Source organism: Syngnathoides biaculeatus, chromosome 9 (genome assembly GCF_019802595.1).
Source record: "Syngnathoides biaculeatus isolate LvHL_M chromosome 9, ASM1980259v1, whole genome shotgun sequence".
NCBI lineage: Eukaryota > Metazoa > Chordata > Actinopteri > Syngnathiformes > Syngnathidae > Syngnathoides > Syngnathoides biaculeatus.
In genome coordinates this window covers 32,197,816-32,217,366 of record NC_084648.1, presented here as the reverse complement: position 1 = coordinate 32,217,366, position 19,551 = coordinate 32,197,816, and the positions used below count along the sequence as shown (strand labels likewise).

The 19,551-nt window shown below is 41.4% G+C and overlaps 1 protein-coding gene across 3 annotated transcripts in view; it reads left to right on the top strand.

Annotated features, from left to right (window-relative positions):
* The window catches only part of cplx2a (complexin 2a), a 55,716-nt gene that overhangs the window by 12,474 nt on the left and 23,691 nt on the right, over nt 1-19,551 (top strand). For all 3 annotated transcript variants that reach the window (XM_061829630.1, XM_061829628.1, XM_061829629.1), the window contains exon 2: nt 19,175-19,302. The gene's annotated coding sequence lies outside the window, so the exon portion shown is untranslated. The remainder of the gene's footprint in view (nt 1-19,174; nt 19,303-19,551) is intronic.

The window sequence follows — 19,551 nt, the reverse complement described above, 5'->3', positions numbered from 1 at the left end:
AGGGTGAGGTTTTGATGCTAACTGTTCACATATTTATGGATAGAGTATGGCTGACATATCCACTATGTCAGCAGAGCTGTTGTTTTTGTCTGCCCATGTGATCTGATCAAATTCACCAAAATTAAAATAGACCAGCAGTCTAGCCTATACTCCATCAGTAGTTAGATGGCATCTGAGCAGGAATAAATTTAGATTTTGGGTTTAGATTTAGTTTCTGTCATCAAAGTGCTTTCTGTCACTAAAATGTCACTCTGCCGGGTATATGTCAAAGGACACAGTCTTGCTGGATCAGTGGAACACCTAACTTGTTGCTGACCAATCTGCCAAATTGCCAAACCCAAGCACCGGGCCATGTGCTTTTTCTCAGGATAGTGCAGGATTTGATCTGCTGTCCAGGCAAATAGAGCCCTATGTTTGAATGCAACGACATCAAATAGGGGAAAAAAAGGTTACAACTGTCTGAGGGCCCTGACATTGTTTCTGAGAGTCCCATCTACCCCCTAGTTGAATCGAAAATTTATCCACTCCCTCCTATAAGGCAACCACCTTGCCCCTGCCACCTATCATCCCTTTCCCGTTGACCAAAAAAAAAAAAGTGACCTCAACACATTACAACAGTGACCTGGAAGTGCAAAACAACACACACACACACACACACACACACACACCACACACACACACACACACACACACTCACTCATTGTCCAGTAATTTTTAGAAGGAAAATTATCTGCCCACCCGGGCGGTCCTCCATGATGTGAGTTGTAAAGTGGCCCATAATCTTATGCTATGCCTCTCTGTGTGTGTACTTTTTAATATTGTGTGAGTGGTTTTGTGTGTATGTGTGTGGTTCAGGTGTCTGCTCAAAAGGTTATCCTTGAAATAAATTGTAAAACATCTCACATGTGCACACAAACTCTGGCTGCAGCCCCAGACCTGTTGTTCCTAATTTGTGTGCTGCAATGCAGCGTTAGGTTGCATAAGAACTAAACATTTCCTGGTGGTTCAGGATCCCTGAAGAGAGATTTGTATTTGCTGTGGGTGTGAGTGGGTGTGGAGATGATGGACAACTTTGAGACAGAAGTGGATGCACACAAGAAAATATAGTGTGTGTGTGTGTGTGTGTGTGTGTGTGTGTGTGTGTGTGTGTGTGTGTGAGCGTGTGTATACCTGCCTGCATCCGTGGGTGTGTCTGTGTGCGCATGTGAGCATGTCTTTGTGTGGTGCAATTGCGATGCTTGCTTACGTTAAAGATTTGTTTATCCTAATGCAGATCTGATAAAATGCATCATAACGTCATGGCTATGTGATTCCCTTTTATTTTAACTTCTGGCCAATGTATTTCTCTTGTTCCACTCATTTTAAACACAGTTTCTTGTGAGATTGTTGATGAACGAAAGAAAGAGGGATGAACTGTAGATGCTTCTTTTCAAGTAATTCCCTCAAAGCTTTGGTCCCAATGCTTTCCTTCACCAGTAGTTGCAGCATTTCCACTGCTGTATGCACTTTTACTCATTGTCCAGAGGGAGGCAGTGGTGCAGTCAGAGTCCTGTACTTGTGACCATCATAATGACTGCAATGCAAAGCAAGGTCTCTCTCAAGGGCACACATCATATCTGCAAAGTCAGACGAAAACAGGGAGAGACTGTGTTGGGGTTTTCTAATGGAGTAATCAATAGGAGGAGCAACGTTTTCACAACTCATGCACAAATAACACTATCTTCCTTTGTAGCAGCTACAACTGGATAAGAATGACAGAAATAATTAAATATCAAGATCAGAGGTAATTCAAGCACAGAACTTTCCTCTGAATGGTACACATCATGCTACATATGGCTGAATAATGATAAACAGAGAATTTCCGTGTTGCTTGCACCAAGAACAGTTGAGCCATCATAGCTCTCCTACTGCCTTACCTTTTTAAATTCATCAAATATGCATGGCCCTCTGAGTGTACATATACTGTAATGTATTCACAGAGCTTTGTTGAATAGGAAAGCTCCCCATCAGCAGTTTACGTGTACCGTGTGTGTGCATGGTACTAGGAAGTACACGTAAATCAATAACTACTAATTCAAGGTCCTCTAGAAGAAAATAGCTTTAACTGTGGACCTTATTGTTGTAGCACGGAGACTCCAGGTGAAGTTAGTTGTTAACTCACTAGGTTGTTCATCAACAATATATGCATTGCATATAATCTTGGTCTGGGTGTCAAATTATACGTACATTTTTTGGTGCAAATGGAGAACATTGTTACGTTCAGTATTTAATGGTTATAATAGAGTATACAGAAGTTTTTCCAATTATTCCAAAACCCAGGACCCCACGCCCCCATGTGAATTCATTTGCCAAATGTGACTTTTTGTCATTATATAATGCCCTTTGTTGGCATCTTATGCCTTGATGTGTGAACATTCCTTCCAGATATGAGGGTAAAACATAATGCTTCTCACTACTCTCTCACTTTTCCCTCCTCTTTTCTCTCTGGAGGCTGGCTTCCAGTACAGTATAATGCACACATGCTCACAATGAACATGAGTCATTGATGGCTACTCTAAGAAGCCTTGACAGCACAATATTCATAATACTCAATGGATGGATGAACCGCATATGCATATGTCTTCCTGACACATCAAGAATGCAGTGGTAGTGCCCATCTGTGTCAGCATGTATGTATTTGGTTCATTGAGCCACACTATGGTGCTGACCCATTGATCATCATTTACCTATTGATATGATCCACGGCACAGGCACTGCCAGAACACAACATCATATAGATCATATAAAAAGATAAGAGTTGGATAAAACCTTTCAAGAATGAATAATAATTATAATATTAATAAGAAACCATGACAATTTCAAATATGTTCACAAGATTATTAGACTACTTTAAACAATGGCTTGTTGCAGTGCAGTACATGTGACTCTGAAAGACACCCCCACCCATTGTAGCTCAAAGGGGCTTCTGTTTGGACCGGTATGCTCTGTCACGGGTTGCACTCTGTGGTGTAACTGCCTTCAGTTCAGTTGGTCTCTGGAGGTGGAAATGACACTTTGGTCTTGATTCGGTCACCACTGGTATTGTTGTTGTTGTTGTTTTTTTGCAGTAGATGTCTGCATCACCATAAGCAATGTAATGTAGCTTTGAATCAGTCACTGTTATTCAAACATGCTGCCTTTCGAAATGCGTAACATCAGCTGTTTTTATGTGATGTATAGAAAGGGTTAATCTACCAGTGAAATTCAGGAACATTATTGGATTTTCACTGCCAGAAAAAAAGCTATTTAGTCTGTTTCTATTTGAAAGCAAATGCCGAATGAATTGACAGTTACATTTAACTTGACCACTATTGACCACTACAATTGAAATACAGTAAAATACTAAAATAAAATAAAATAGAATACTTGGGGTCAACAACACAGAGCAATGGTGAGTGTGGTAAGGAAGTGGAGAAACGGGTCCAAGCGGGGTGGAACAGTTGGCGGAACGTGTCTGGTGTTCTATGTGACAGAAGAGTCTCCGCGAGGATGAAGGGCAAAGTTTATAAAACAGTGGTGAAGCCGGCCATGACGTACGGAGTAGAGACGGTGGCTCTGAAGAAACAACAGGAAGCAAAACTGGAGGTGGCAGAAATTAAGATGCTGAGATTCTCGTTTGTGTGAACAGGTTGGATAGGATTAGAAATGAGCTCATTAGAGATAGAGCCAAAGTTGGATGTTTTGGAGATAAGGTAGAGAGAGCGGACTTGGATGGTTTGGACATGTCCACAGGCGAGAGAGTGAGTATATTGGTAGAAGGGTGCTGAGGATGGAGCTGCCAAGCAAAAGAGCGAGAGGAAGACCAAAAAAAAAGTTTGATGGATGTTGTGAGGGAGGACATGAAACTGTGGGTGTTAGAGAGGAAGATGCACGAGATATAGCTTAGATGGAAAAAGATGACACGCTGTGGTGACCCCCAACTGGACAAGCCAAAAGAAAAAGAGGAAGAAGAAAAAGTAGTATATTGTTATGAATTATTCCTTCTTCTTCTTCTTTTCCTTTCGGCTTGTCCTGATTTTCCATTTCCTTTTCTTTGGTCTTCCTCTCGCTCTTTTGTCTGGCAGCTCCATCCTCAGCACCCTTCTACCAATATACTCACTCTCTCACATCTGAACATATCTAAACCATTGAAGTCTGCTCTCTCGAACCTTGTCAGCAAAACATCCAACTTTGGCTGTCCCTCTAATGAGCTCATTTCTAATCCTATCCAACCTGCTCACTCCGAGCGAGAACCTCAACATCTTCATTTCTGCTACCGCAAGTGATGCTTCCTGTTGTTTCTTCAGTGCCACTGTCTCAAATATGTACATCATGGCCGGCCTTACCACTGTTTTATAGACTTTACCCTTCATCCTAGCATTCTGTCACATAGAACACCAGACACCTTCCGCCAACTGTTCCACCCCGCTTGGACCCATTTCTTAACTTCCTTACCACACTCTCCATTGCTCTGTATTGTTGACCCCAAATAGTTGAAGTTCTCCACCCTTGCTATCTCTTCTACCTGGAGCTTCACTTTTCCCCCACCGCCCCTCTCGTTCATGCACATATACTCTGTTTTACTTCGGCTAATCTTCATTCCTCTCGTTTCCAGTACCTGCTCCCATCTTTCTAATTGGTCCCCCACCTGCTCCCTGCTTTCTCTGCAGATCACAATATCCTCTGCAAACATCATGGTCCAAGGGGATTCCAGTCTAACCTCATCTGTCAGCCTATCCATTACTACCACAAACAGGAAGGGGCTCAAAGCGGATCCTGATGCAGTCCCACCTCCACCTTAAATTCTTCTGTCACACCTTCGGCACATCTCACTGCCGTTCTGCTGTCTTCATACATGTCCTGTACTATTCTAACATATTTCTCCGCCACACCGAACTTGCGAATGTCGTACCACATTTCCTCTCTTGGTATTCTGTCATCGGCTTTCTCTAGGTCTACAAAGACACAATGTAGCTCCTTCTGACCTTATCTGTACTTTTCCACGAGCATCCTCAAGGCAAATAATGCATCTGTGGTACTCTTTCTAGGCATGAAGCCATACCGTTGCTCGCATTTACTCACTTCTGACCTGAGTCTTCCCTCCACTACTCTTTCCCATCACTTTATTGTGTGGCTCATCATCTTTTTATTCCTCTGTAGTTTCCACAGTTCTGAATATCCCCTTTGTTCCTAAAAATGGAGACTATTACACTTTTCCTCCATTCTTTTGGCATTTTCACTCCCATTAGTATTCTATTGAATAACTTGGTCAAAAACCCACAGCCACCTCTCCAAATTGCTTCCATACCTCCACTTTTATGTCATCAGGACCAACTGTCTTTCCATTTTTCATCCCTTTCAGTCCCTTTCTAACTTCCTCCTTACTAATTATTACCACTTCCTGGTCATTCATGCTTGCCTCTTCGACTCTTCCTTCTCTCCCATTTTCTTCATTCATTAACTTCTCAAAGTACTCTTTCCATCTACTTCGCACACTACTGGCACCAGTCAACATATTTCCATCGCTATCCTTAATCACCTTTACTTGCTGGACATCCTTCTCATCTCTGTCTGGCCAACCTGTAGAGATCCTTTTATCCTTCTTTCGTGTCTAACCTGGTGTACATGTCGTCATATGCCTCTTGTTTAGCCTTCGCCTCCTCTACCTTTGCCCTACGGCGCATTTCGATGTACTCCTTTCGCCTCTCCTCCGTCCTCTGCGTGTCCCACTTCTTCTTCACTAATCTCTTTCCTTGAATGACTTCCTGTATTTTGGGGTTCCACCACCAACTTTCCTCTACCCTTTCTACCAGAGAAGACCCCAAGTACTCTCCTGCCTGCCTCTCTGAAAACCTAGGCAGTACTATTCCAATCTTCTGGGAGCTCTTCCTGTTCATCTAGAGTCTGTCTCACCTCTTTCCGAAAGGCCACACAACATTCTTCCTTTCTCAACTTCCCCCACCTGATTCTCTGCTCTACCTTTGTCTTCTTAATCTTCCTATCTGCTGCCAGAGTGATCCTACACACCACCATCCTATGCTGTCGAGCAGCAGTCTTTCCCACCACTACCTTACAGTCAGTAACCTCCTTCAAATTACAACATCTGCACAAAATATAGTCCACCTGCATGCTTCTACCCCCACTCTTGTAGGTCACTCTGTGTTCCTCTCTCTTCTGGAAATAAGTGTCCACCACTGCCAAATCCATCCATCCACCATCTTACCCTCAAAGCTACTTTCCTGGATGCCATACTAACCCATCACTTCTTCATCGCCCATTTCCTTTGTCAACATGTGCATTAAAATCTGCACCAATCACAACTCTCGCTCTGACTGGGATGCTCAGGACTATTTCTTCTAGTTCCTTCCAGAATTTTTCTTTCAACTCGAGGTCACATCCAACCTGTGGGGCATAGCCGCGAATCACATTATACACAATACCCTCAATTTCAACTTTCATCCTCATCACTCGATCTGATACTCTTTTCACCTCCAATACATTGTTAGCCAGCTCTTCCTTTAGAATAACCCCTACTCCATTTCTCTTCCCATCTACTCCATGATAAAATTATTTAAACCCTGCTCCTAAACTTCTAGCTTTACTCCCTTTCCACTTTCTCTCCTGTATGCACAATGCATCAACTTTTTTCCTAATCATCATGTCAACTAACTTCTGAGCTTTTCCTGTCATAGTTCCAACATTCAAAGTCCCGACACACAGCTGTAGGCTCTGTGCATTCCTCTTTTTTTTCTGCTGACTAAGCCGCTTTCATCCTTTTTTTTTTTTTTTTTTTTTTTGCCTTCGATCAACATTATCTGAATTTCTACTTCCGCCTTGTAGATGAACAGTGCCGGGGGCGGCCATATTTAGCCCGTGCCACGACCGATCCATGATGGAATTTGTTTGATGAACACTCATATATGTTTAGCACAGTTTTACGCCAGATGTACTTCCTGACGCAACCCTCTGCATTTATCCGAGTTTGGGACAGGCCTACAGGTCGCACAATCTTGTGTTCCCCAAAGGGCTGCAGATAGTCAAAAAAGCAATCAAATAAACAAAGTCAACACATAAGGTACACAATTCACATACAACCTAATCTATGTTAAACTCCAGATAGAAGCAGTCAAATAAACAAAGTCAGCACATAAGTAACATAATTCACATACTACCTAGTCTATGTTAAAGTTGAAGTTAAAAAGGTATGTGGGTAAGAAGGTTTGAGTATGAAAAATCTAAATGATATGTAGATTTAAAGAATACGGGGATGAAAGAGATTCAAACCAATGGCTCTCACTCCAGTAGTTGCAGGATGAGTTGTCCTCACGATCTTCGTTGTACAAGTTGTGTTGGTTGAACAAGATTATGAAGTTACTCCCGTTGGATACTTCTTCCACAGAAACGGTTTGATCACAAACGCGTCTCATTGTAAGCAAAGGTAGACTGGGCCGAGGGGCAAGTTTAAGTCAGCCTTTCAACTTGTCCAACTTCTTCACTACTAGTACTCACGGACCTCGTTGTATATTATTCGAACATTTTGCAAGTCGTGTAAGGACTAGCGATTGATGTTTTCCTCCTTGGTAAATATTTGATTCCTGATGCGTCTTGTTGTTCGCAAGCGAGGCTAGGCTAAGGTAGGCTGCGCTGCTTCAAATGCAAACGCATACGGCTCCAATTTGAGTACTAAGATTTCACAGAATGATTCTTAGTCCACTGAAGTCTTCACCAGGGGCGTCCCACATTGAGTATTCACAACATTCAGTCCAGATTCAGCAGGATTTATTTATTGGACGATCGTGTTTGGTGTTTGCCACCAGGTCGGGGACCGGAAGCAGACTCAGTTATGAATTATTCTCATCAATTATTATTATTTGTTACCTATATTTCTTTAATTTATAGGAATTAAATATTATATTAAATGTTATATATTATATTTATAAAAATTAAATATTCCTATAAATTAAAAAATGATTTTTTTTTAGATCGTAATTTGATACACTGTTCCCACCATGTTTATTGTGCGTGAAGAATTCTGGGAATGATGATGTAGAATGACTGTTGTAAAATTGTCACGTTGCTGCTCTCTGCAGAGCTATGCTAGCCACTTGCAAACAGTTTTTACTGTCAGCAAAAAGAGATCAAATTGGCATAGTAGGCCACTTTGGGATGCAATTTTCAATCAGGATGAGATTCACAAAAAGGAGGTAAGCATCTGAAAAAGTTAAACTTGAGGAAACAGTCGGAGGATGTGGTAAGAAGAGCTGAGCAACTGCGGTAGTTCAAAGCCTTTGATCGCCCCCAACTCATGCGAGCGCTCACCGGTGTGTCTGGGCATAAATGACGGCTTTATTCTAATGTATTGTTGACAATCTTTCTTCACAAGGAGCCTAAGTGGCCCCGTGTGACAAGAAAAATCTGAGCAAAAAGACATGAAAGAGAGGAGCCACTGCCTGTGTACGTTGAGACCACATTCAGCAGCAGCAGGAGCAGCTGCTGTACACAAACTATCACTACCGGACAATGGATTATCAGTGAAAATTGTAAAATGGTTATGCTTCTAACATTATCCATTCATCCATTTTCTTAGCCGCTTGTCCTCACAAGTGTCACGGGCTATGGAGCCTATCCCAGCGATCAACGGGCAGGAGGCAGGGTACACCCTGAAGTTGTTGCCAGCCAAATAAAGGGCACATCGAGACAAACAGCCAGAACCGCAATCACACCTAGGGGCAATTTAGAGTGTCCAATTAATGTTGCAAGTTTTTGGGATGTGGGAGGAAACCGCATTGCCTGGAGAAAACCCACGCATGGATGAGGAGAACTTGTCAACTCTACACTGGCAGGGTACCTCAGAACTGTGAGGCCAACGCTTTCCAGCTGATTCACCGTGCTGCTTGCTTATAATATTAGTCTCAGTTATTAGTGAATGCATTTTTAACATTGTTCAAAATGAGTAAGATCATGGGTAGTGGCAGAAATGAAACAGAACTCTCTCCAACAGACTTTCAACAATAACTCTTTTTCTCATTCAGCATTGGCAGACGGTCGCTACAAATACAACACTGAATATGACCAACTGGTACTTCTTCACACCCGTCATCTTCATCATCATTTCTTGTTTTCCACACTCTCATTTCCCTGATTACACCGCGGCTGGAACCGAAATGTTTGAACAGCGATCATTGCATTGATGAACACTGCCCACAGCAGCTAAAAAGTCCAGACGTTTGGCACATCCCCATTGGAGGTCACTACCCAGAATGCACTAAGATGAAAAAACAATAGTGTCCTGTGTTGAATTACATTTTGTAAAAATATAGAAATCTGGAAATGATTATAGAAAGGTGTCTCTTATTGTTATGTTACTCAGAACGAAGGACATCATATGTACCAAACATATCGCAGTTCACTTTAAGGCAGTGTTTCTCAAATAGTGGGGCGTGCCCCCCTGGGGTAGTTGATTTTTTTTTATTGCACCAAGCAGTACAGTAAACGAAACCAAAAGAGACAATGTGATTTTTTTTTTTAACAGGGTTTCAGCTGTCAATTTGCTGAACAAAGTATTTATCCATTTGTAGTTTGGGGTGTACCACTAACTTGGAGGATAAATAGTTGGGTTTCCCACCAACACCCTGGTTAGTGGTGGCCCCATAGCTCAGTGGTTAGAGCTTTGGTTTGGTAAATCAGGGGTCGTGAGTTCGTTTCTCACTCGGCCCCCCACTCAAACAAGAGGGGTTGTGTCACGAAGAGCATCCGGCGTAAAAATGGTGCCAAACAAATATGAGCGTCCATCTGAGATGACACGCTGTGCCGACCTCTAACGGGACAAGGTGAAAGAAAGTTTACCGTGGTGAGTAGTGTCCTGACTAGATTTGTGCATCAACTGGCGAAGCTTGTTTGGATGAGTGGTGAGAAGTTTTCTAAGACAACCAGAACGGTCCATTTCTGATCTATTCAATGCGCTGAGATTGAAATAACCTGGATCAATGGAAATATTCATGGGAAATTCCAAGATATTCAGTACATGAAGGAAATAATCCGTTATTAAATTCAAGGGGGGTGGTGGCAAGCTCTCACCTTACATGACATGACTTTCCATCATCACACCCTATTCTGGACATTACTAACTAAGTGCAGTGGGGAAAGGAATCTTCGAAAATGGAAAAACAGAAAAATGTTAGTTGTGTAACTTCACCCTCGACGTGTGTGCAGGCACATTAGACACTCAGCTAAAGTGTTTTCAGACAAAAAGTCAAAATTTCCTTCAAGTCCTTTGATAGGTTTTACTATTACCTTTTAGTTCCTCTTCGTCCAGTAGTCTCTCACATTTCCACAACAGCAGGTGAAATTGTAATTGTTTATTATTAATATTACACTTATTATTCATTCCTTGACAGGTTGATATCCCAGATGTGTGACTGACTCCCCCTTTCTTTTAATATAGCAATTTGGTTATGTACATATCTAACCCATTAATGCAAACAGTCCAGAACACTTCCCCCCTGCTCCTGTGTGACTGCACAGTGGGTGTGAATGGTGTGGCTGCCCCATCCTGTCATCCCCTGCATTACTCTGTGACTGTACTACTGCACAGGATTTCTGAGGCACCATACAACCTTGGGTTCTTTCCAAGTCTCCTGAAAGTGAGATGCCTTCTACAGTGTTACTTGTATTTCAAAATTATGTGCAATTAGGACGTAGACGAGAGTTGTAGGTTTCAGGGAGATTTGTAATTCTTACACCTTGCAGGTGACTAAAGTGGAGGAAGGAGGTTAACAGTCATAACCCTGAATGTGTCGTCAAGATATAAACATTAAAGGTGCTGCTCTGATCACAGCTTAGAGAGAAGAAAAAAAACATTTATTCGTATCCTAGTGATTGGAATCCCCATTTTTTTTCAAGTCCTTCAATCAAGTGAGTGAAAATCCCAGTAAATCCTAACAACCCAGCACTTACACCCTTGTTTGCATAACATTTCATGTTTTTACAATGGAGGTTTTCCAGTTGTCATACTGAGCTGCTTCCTTTGCCACTCCTTCATCACGCTGGTGGTCATCAGGAAGGAAGTGATCTCTTGACACCACAATCTGGTTATCTTTGGTGCCACGCCCCAGTGAGAACCTCCTGTCTCCAACTGCAGTGGGAAAAAGTCATTTGAATTTACTATTAAGTAAATGAACATGAAAAGGGGTAAAAAGATGATAGTTTACCACATTTTAAGCACATACAACATAAAAGTAGGTATAGTTTTTTTAGTTTATAAATGTAATCATCAGTACAACAGCAGTACTCACAAGAGTACACAAGAGTACAGTTTGTCTGTAAAAGACAATGTTATGAATTCCATCCATCCATTTTCTGATCCTCTTATGCTCACAAGAGTCACAGGAGTGCTGGAGCCAATCCCAGCTGTCATCGGGCAAGAGGCAGGGTACACTTAGAACTTGTTGTCAGTCTATCGCAAGGCACATGGAGACAGAAAACACTCGCACTCATAATCACACCTATGGGCAATTTAGAGTCTCCAATCAATATATGTTTTTTGGGTGTGGGAGGTAACTAAAGTGTCTGGAGCAAACCCACCCAGGCAAAGGGGAGAACGTTCAAACTCCACATAGGGAGGGTCAGGGTTTGAACCCCAGTCCTCAGAACTTTGAGGCCATCGTGACGCCCAATACTAAACATTGAGAGATTTATTTATTTATTAGTAAATATATTATGCTTACAATTGAATGACTAGTCTATATCAAATATAAAATACATATTAGAAATAGAAATGGATAACTGTGCCATCTGCTGTAGCTGCTTCTTGAGTGGTGTGGAGACATGTTGGCATGTCTGCCGTTGCTATGATGTGATATATCAACAGGCATTAATTCATCATTTCTGAGGGATTCAAATGTCTACTTGTAATTTATTGTGGAAGATGAGTCTGCGCTTAAGATGAAGATAAGATCACCCCCAAATCCCTCTGTTTAAAAGAGGTCTTAAGCTTTTGTTTATTAATGTATTGACAAGGAAGATGCACGTCAACTAATTGTTTCCATAAACAGTTGCAGGTGAAAAATTGTTCAAACGAAGACGAGAATTCACCAGTCATGCTTTGTATTGTCCAACAAGTGATGCCCTGACCATTCAAAGTACACCATAAACCCTCTACGTCCCTTCGAAACAGAGCATCCGGGAGGTGATCCATGCTACTGCCTTACTCAGCTTTACTGTATATTTGGCATCCACAGTATTTCAATTTATTCTCTTGTGGTGCAACCCTGTGGTGTCACCTGTTGAGAGATGCTGAGAGTCTATAAATGACAAGATAAGCGCGATAGTTATCACCTTTGGAATGCATTAAACTCAGAGGCAGCCAGCAAGTCAGCCGGTCGGTTCTCCGCATGAAGAGCTGCCTTTACGCATTGCAGCACAGCAGCAGCACTGCTCTGCACGGGACCTCTGAGGGCCTTGCGGGCTGATGGACACGAACACACACACGTCCTATTACCTTCAATACAGTAGCTCCCTCCCCCTCTCGTCTTTATTCTCCCCCTCTGCCTCCACGTTTCCCTCCACCCTCTCCAGGGACTTGAGTGCTGCACGGACGATAGACAGCAGACTAATGCAAAAGCTAAATCACTCCTCCCCTCTGACTTCACAAAACAACATCACAGAGGTCACAGTGCTGAATTAATATGATAATACATGTCAAAGAGAGAAATCTTAAAAATATGTTCATGTCCAAATGCAGCTACTAATTTTAAATAAGGATGGTTTTGTCTTGCAGAAAAATTTACAAACTTATAATTTGTTTTTATCTTAATGTTTTTGTTTTATGTTATCAGACCAAAGTTACTTAGTGTTCTCATGAAATGTCTGACACACCTTCCTCATTGTCATAGATTGTCAGAAACACAAAACCTCCTACATGGTATAGGCACGTGCTAACGTCAGCCGTAACTTTGTAAAAAAAACAAATTTAAGTTCAACTGGCGTGACAAAGAGGGATTGTTCATACAAACAAACAAAAATAAACATGTATATCAACAGTCCTTAATGCAAAATGCTCTGATATGGTGTAGTGGTATTGTATTAGCACAAGTGAGGTTTCCATGTTAGGTGTTAATTACCTTCCCATTGGGGTCCGATGCAGTAAAGTGCCAAGAAAGTTCATATGAAGGACACAATGTTCAGCTGTCAACAGCAGAACTGATGCTTTTCCCAAAGCAATTCTTATTGACTACTTTCCTGTTGCATCGGCCAATGCAGCTACAGATGGCAAACTAAAAGTTCGGGGATGTTGTGAAATGCCTTATCCTCACTATTTCCTCTGTTTTTTTTTTTTTAAAGGTTGGATATTTTGGTACTGTATGCCGGTATCCGAGCATGAAAAAAAGGATGCTGACAAATTTCAAAAGCCCGTCTCTGAGAATCTACTCATGCACGAAGACAAACTGATGCCTTTTCACTTTAACTTGCCGGAGGAAATGACATTAAATTGCTAAATTAAATTGCTCTACCATGACGTAACGCTGCTGTCATGGTAGAGAGATGCAAGAAAAGACTGGTTGCGTGAGAAGAACAACTTCCACATAGGCAACTAATCAATAGAAAGACCATTTCTTCACTTCCTATGGCCAACAAAATTCATCAATTTATATATCCCACCATAAACTGTCATGCAAATAAAGTGGAACTTCAAAGGTTGAACACAATCTGGTTGACCTCAAATTTTAACATAACTGCAATATAACATTTATTAATTGCCTGTTTTGCAATTTTATGAAGCATATTATCCATCCATCTATTACCCGAGCCGCCCATCCTCACAAGGATCGCAGTTGTGCTGGAGCCTATCCCAGCTATCTTTGGGCAGGAGGTGGGACCAATCGAAGGGCACATTGAAACAAACATCCATTCGTACTTATGCTTAAATAAGTTGTCAACCACAGTAATATTAATCCATTGCAATAATAAAACAGGATTCTAAATTTACTGACAATATAATATAAACATAAATGTCATGTCCCTGTTACACATCCCACATCTGATTTTTCAACATCATTTGGTTTAGTGTAAAAGGAAATTGATCACTAATGGAAGATAAACACTGTCTTTGATAATGTGTGGGATTAAGTGTACTAGTCTGATCGTTCCCTAAAAAAAAAGCAAAACACACTGAGCTAATCCTAAACAAAGTGAGGTATACTCAGATGAAAAAGATGCTTTGATCACAAACTTATGAATGCTTATTTAACAGTCTGTTTGTGTCCATTTCCAAAAATTGGTGTAGATACAGGCAAATTGGTGTTTTCACTGTATGTCACTTGCTTTGTCACTCCTTACTAAACATTTCAGCAATAAAGATGAAATGAGTGTAATTTTTTTCATGATTACAGTTTTGTGATTGGTTATTTACGTCACACTTAAACATTCCCATATGATTATTTTTAGATGTGTCAAAAAGAGCAGCGCTTTGTGTGACAGCAGTACTATGTTAATTCTGACCTTTTTTGAATGGCAGCCAGTCCCTGTGGAAGTCTGCTGTTTATATTTTCCTTTAAAAATGGCTGATGGAGATTTAAATGGCAAGTCAGTTGCTCATAGCTTGACTTTTCTCATTTTGTACATAGAGCATTCAAAACACAGTTAGCATGTTGAGATGAGTTGAGTTGACAAATATATTCAACCTTAGCCGAAACACACCCTCAAGTAATCTGAATTCAATATTGAATGCACCAACCCTAATCAACTATCCATCCATCCATCCATTTTCTGAGCCCTCAACTGGTTTCCATCCAATCTCAGGGCACATAGAGACAAACATCACTCGCATTTACAATCACACCTATGGGCAATTTAGAGTCTCCCATTAATTCATATTTTGGAGATATGAGAGGAAACCGGAATGACTGGAGAAAATCCACGCAGGCACAGGGAGAACATGCAAACCCACAGAGGGAGGGCCGGAGTTTGAACCCCAATCCTCAGAACTGTGAGACCAACTCTCTAACCAGTTGCACCACCGTGCTGCCCCCAAATCAACTACTGAATACGTAATCCAGGGTTGTTGGAAGATTCAAAGGCAGAAATGAGTCCCTTCTTCGAATGTGGCTGGCAAAGGATAAGTGTGTTGCAGTAAGGTTTAACACAGAAAAAAATTAATGTTCAATTTTGAAAACATGATAGTGAATTGATATTATTGACCTCAAATGGAAAGCTTGTAAATTGTGGAGATGTCACAAGTGTGTGCGTGCGGGTGTGTGTGTGTGTGTGTGTGTGAACGCACTGCATGCTGCAGTTGTTTCAAAGCGTTTCCAGGCTATAAAAAAGGTGATGGATGTGTTGGTGCCTCAGTGGGTTGACTGGACACAGTCTCCTGCGTCTTGATTAATTGATGTGCAATGCAGCAGTTTAAGCTCCCCCTGGTCCTCTGTGTGCTCCCTGACTGTCCATTCCTATCGAGTCTGCCAATGTAACCAGGGGGAGGGGGGGGGGGTGCAAGGACGCTTTAAGCATTTGCTGGGGCAAGCTTTTTTAGGGGGCCATCCAGCAAAACACAGTTAGCAAAAAGGAGGTAAACACTTGGAAATAATATTAATAATGTATGTACTTTTTTTTTTTTTTACCACAGCTTCTTTTGAATGGAGAAAGCGGAATGCTAAAATTGTAACAAAGAACCACATGGCACGTGAGCGTTTGACCAGTTCCATAGGTAGCGATCAAGAATTGATTGGTATCTTTTTGGATTACTTATGACCTCAAAATTATATTCAAAAATTTGGATTTGGGTAAAAAAAAACTGTTTTCATTTTATGTATACACACTGTTTATTTGGGACTTCGTTTTTTCCCCTTTATCATTTTTCAACATGACTGTTTGTACATTTTACTGTAACTACAAACTTATGTTTGTAGATAATCCAAATGGACATTTTTGGATATGCAAGTAAGGAACTAAATGCACAATTAGAGTGTAACTGATGTCAATAAATTACAGGCTAATCTACTCTCAAATTTGCATACATTCATCAAAATTTCAAAAGATGACAGTGAATGAGTGGCAGTGTATCCAATTGACCCCTCCGTACAGAGCACTTTACCACGCCTCCTGAAGTGACGTCACGCCACGTGCGCTGACGTAAGACAGACAGTAAAAATGGCAAATACAATACAATACATTCTGAACTGAGACAGACTCCATGCTTCTGATTTCATTCAAATCAACGATATATTATAGATTCTAAATAGAATACATTCTTAACTGAGAGAGACGCCATGCTTCTGATTTCATTCAATCATTCACACGGAGCAATGTTATGCTAGCGGAGAACGTCTCATTCATTTATACGAGACGTGTATTAAAAATCAAATTTAGGGCATATCTTCGTGCAAACACAGTCTGGTTAAGCTTCTGGCCGCGAGCCAGCAAGAAATCAATACGTTTCTGCAGTCCGATCATCGCTAAATATCGCTCAACAAAGAATAAGTGTGTCAATCGTTCACACGTAGCTGTGTTATGCTAGCGGAGAACGTCTCATTCATTTATACGAGACGTGGATTAAAAATCTAATTTAGGGCATATCTTCGTGCAAACACAGTCTGGTTAAGCTTCTGGCCGCGAGCCAGCAAGAAATCAATACGTTTGTGCAGTCCGATCATAGCTAAATATCGCTCAACAAAGAATAAGTGTGTCAATCGTTCACACCTAGCTGTGTTATGCTAGCGGAGAACGTCTCATTCATGTATACGAGACGTGTATTAAAAATCAAATTTAGGGCATATGTTCGTGCAAACACAGTCTGGTTAACTTTCGGCCGCGAGCCAGCAAGAAATCAATACGTTTGTGCAGTCCGATCATCGCTAAGTATCGCTTAAGTGTGTCAATCGTTCACACATAGCTGTGTTATGCTAGGGGAGAACGTCTCATTCATTTATACGAGACGTGGATTAAAAATCAAATTTAAGGCATATCTTCGTGCAAACACAGTCTGGTTAAGCTTCTGGCCGCGAGGCAGCAAGAAATCAATACGTTTGTGCAGTCCGATCATCGCTAAATATCGCTCAACAAAGAATAAGTGTGTCAATTGTTCACACGCAGCAGTGTTATGCTAGCGATGAACTTCGAATTCATTTATACGAGACATGTATTGAAAATCAAATATAGGGCATACCTTCGTGCAAACATGTGTTCCGGTTGATATTAGATGGATTTAGTTGATGATGCGGTCTTCCACAAAGTTTGATCCATCAAAGGCATTTTTCGTACTGGGTCTTCGGTTTTGGAAAGGGTACGAATCGAACTCCACCAACTAGCCTTTCAGGATACCTGTCGTCACTATTACAAAGTCCGTGACTACACCTCTTAACCATATTTTTTGTTAAATAACCCAAATACGCGATAAAACGCTAACTAAACCTGTACTGGACCATTCAATGTTGTCTGAGAAAATGGCGGGAGCAAAAACGGGCTTTGTTTTATGCAGATCTCTGGCCTCTGATTGGTCAGTGACGTGGATTGCGCAATATCCACGGAGGGGTCAATTCATTCTAATAGGCAATATTTATGCAACAAACCCTGGGTTTAACACATTTTGCATTGGACATATAGTATAGCAATATGAGGTAAAGACACTGTTTATGAATCGGCTTTAAAAAAGAAAAAAAATGTTCCAGTGCATATATAACAGTGCTCAGTTGTCCATTTATTATATTATATTGTATTATATTATATTGCTTAGAAACTTGATAGAGTCATGGGAAAAAGGACCACAAAGAAAGGAATACATTGTTCCCCACTGTGTTTGACAACTTGTGTTTAAAAACAAACACACACAAAACAAAGGGTAAACAATTTTCCGGTATTTGTGTTTTTTCAAATTACACTTCAATTGATTTGAGAAGATTATTTGGCTGGCTGAAACCATAATTTCAAGGAAGACTCATGAATTTCAGGTGTATAATGATCTTATTAACAATACGTGACACCTTTCAAGCTTGACGGCGTTCACAACACTGATGGGCAGTTGTGCTGACAACTTGGTGAGCGCAGCAAAAAGTCGGGCAATTAAAAAAACTGATAAACTATTCTCCCCTAGAGTTTGCTGAGGCCAAATTAGTACTAGAGGTGGGGTGAGGAAGGTGGTCTCCAGGTGGCCAGTGAAGCAGTTACATTAAATATCTGTGTTGCTCTGTGTCTGCTAGGTGTGCAAATAGTCTGCTGATGCCAATATTTCCTGTCTATTTTGACTCCCTGCACATTTGCAAACAGTCAAGCGCGTTTCTCGAAGAGCTCATAGTGTTGCACCACCCCAACCCAAACCTCAAACAGAAGAATGCAAGACACAATTTTTGCTAGCAGGAGATACTGTAGTCCTATTAAAAAGACAACTTCTGCTGAAAATAGCCATGAGGTATGAGATCTTCCCCTTCAAAGAATGTGCATGGGAAAATAATTTGATTTTAATTTAAGTGTATGTAAATTGAAAGACCCCTGTTCGGATTTTGCAAATGGTCAGATAGATTTGTGTACATTGGGTGTGTGTGAAAATCGACAAAGATATTTACACTATGTATGTACATGAACGGACAGAGCTTTACATTAGGCATGTATGTGAGCGGATGAACATGTTTCCTTTGAGTGTTTGTGCCAAACTGATTTGAATATTTAAATGTGTATGTGAATGGATAAATTGGTGCTTACGTTAAACGTGCACGTAAAAGGCGGCCAGCAAGTGGCCCTTACATGCACGGAGCCTTGAGACAGAAATACCCTTTACCCGCAGTTTCCTGTGTGCATGTGAACTTTGATACCTGTATGTTCTCCGTTAAGACCAAATGTTATTGTTATTGTTTTTTCACGACACCCTTTTCCTTTCTACGAATGCATTTACCGTCTCTGCAAGAAATTGTAGTTCTTCACTTCTGATACGATGGCAATGAAACGGGCTATTTAAATAGAGCTCTAACGGTCATGCGCTGTCCCCCAGCCCCTTCCCCTCCCTCTGCATGCTCTCATCTGGTCCTGCAGGAGCTCCTTCTCTCTTCCTCCTCCTCCCCCGCTCCCCCTCATCCCTCCTCCGTCCTCCTCCGCTGCAGCCTGACTTCCACACAACCGGCATGTCCGCAATTTGAGACGCTCGATCTGTCCTTTTTCTTTTTTTTAGACGCAACAACTTGCATATTCTTTGTCTCCGATCGAGAAGAGGAAGCACTGGTTGTGGACCCACACCGCCTTTTCATCCCCCCGTCCTAATTTGGGCTAAGAAAGACTCGGACAAGGATCCATATCAAGGTAAAGGGTGAAACCAGTATTGGTGCACCGCGCGGGACAGGATGGGGACATGTTGGTGCACTTGCCAAAATATGCTCGTCGAATACCCACATTGAATCACTTGCAATACGTTTGGCTGAATGCTGAGTTAATAAGGGTTCACGTGAGGAGAGATTGATGCTACAGCAGACAATGCTGAAGAGGAGGCAAAGCAGGAAATGATTTGAGGAGGCTGCTGCAGATTAAGGCAACCGCACTGTCATTATGAGG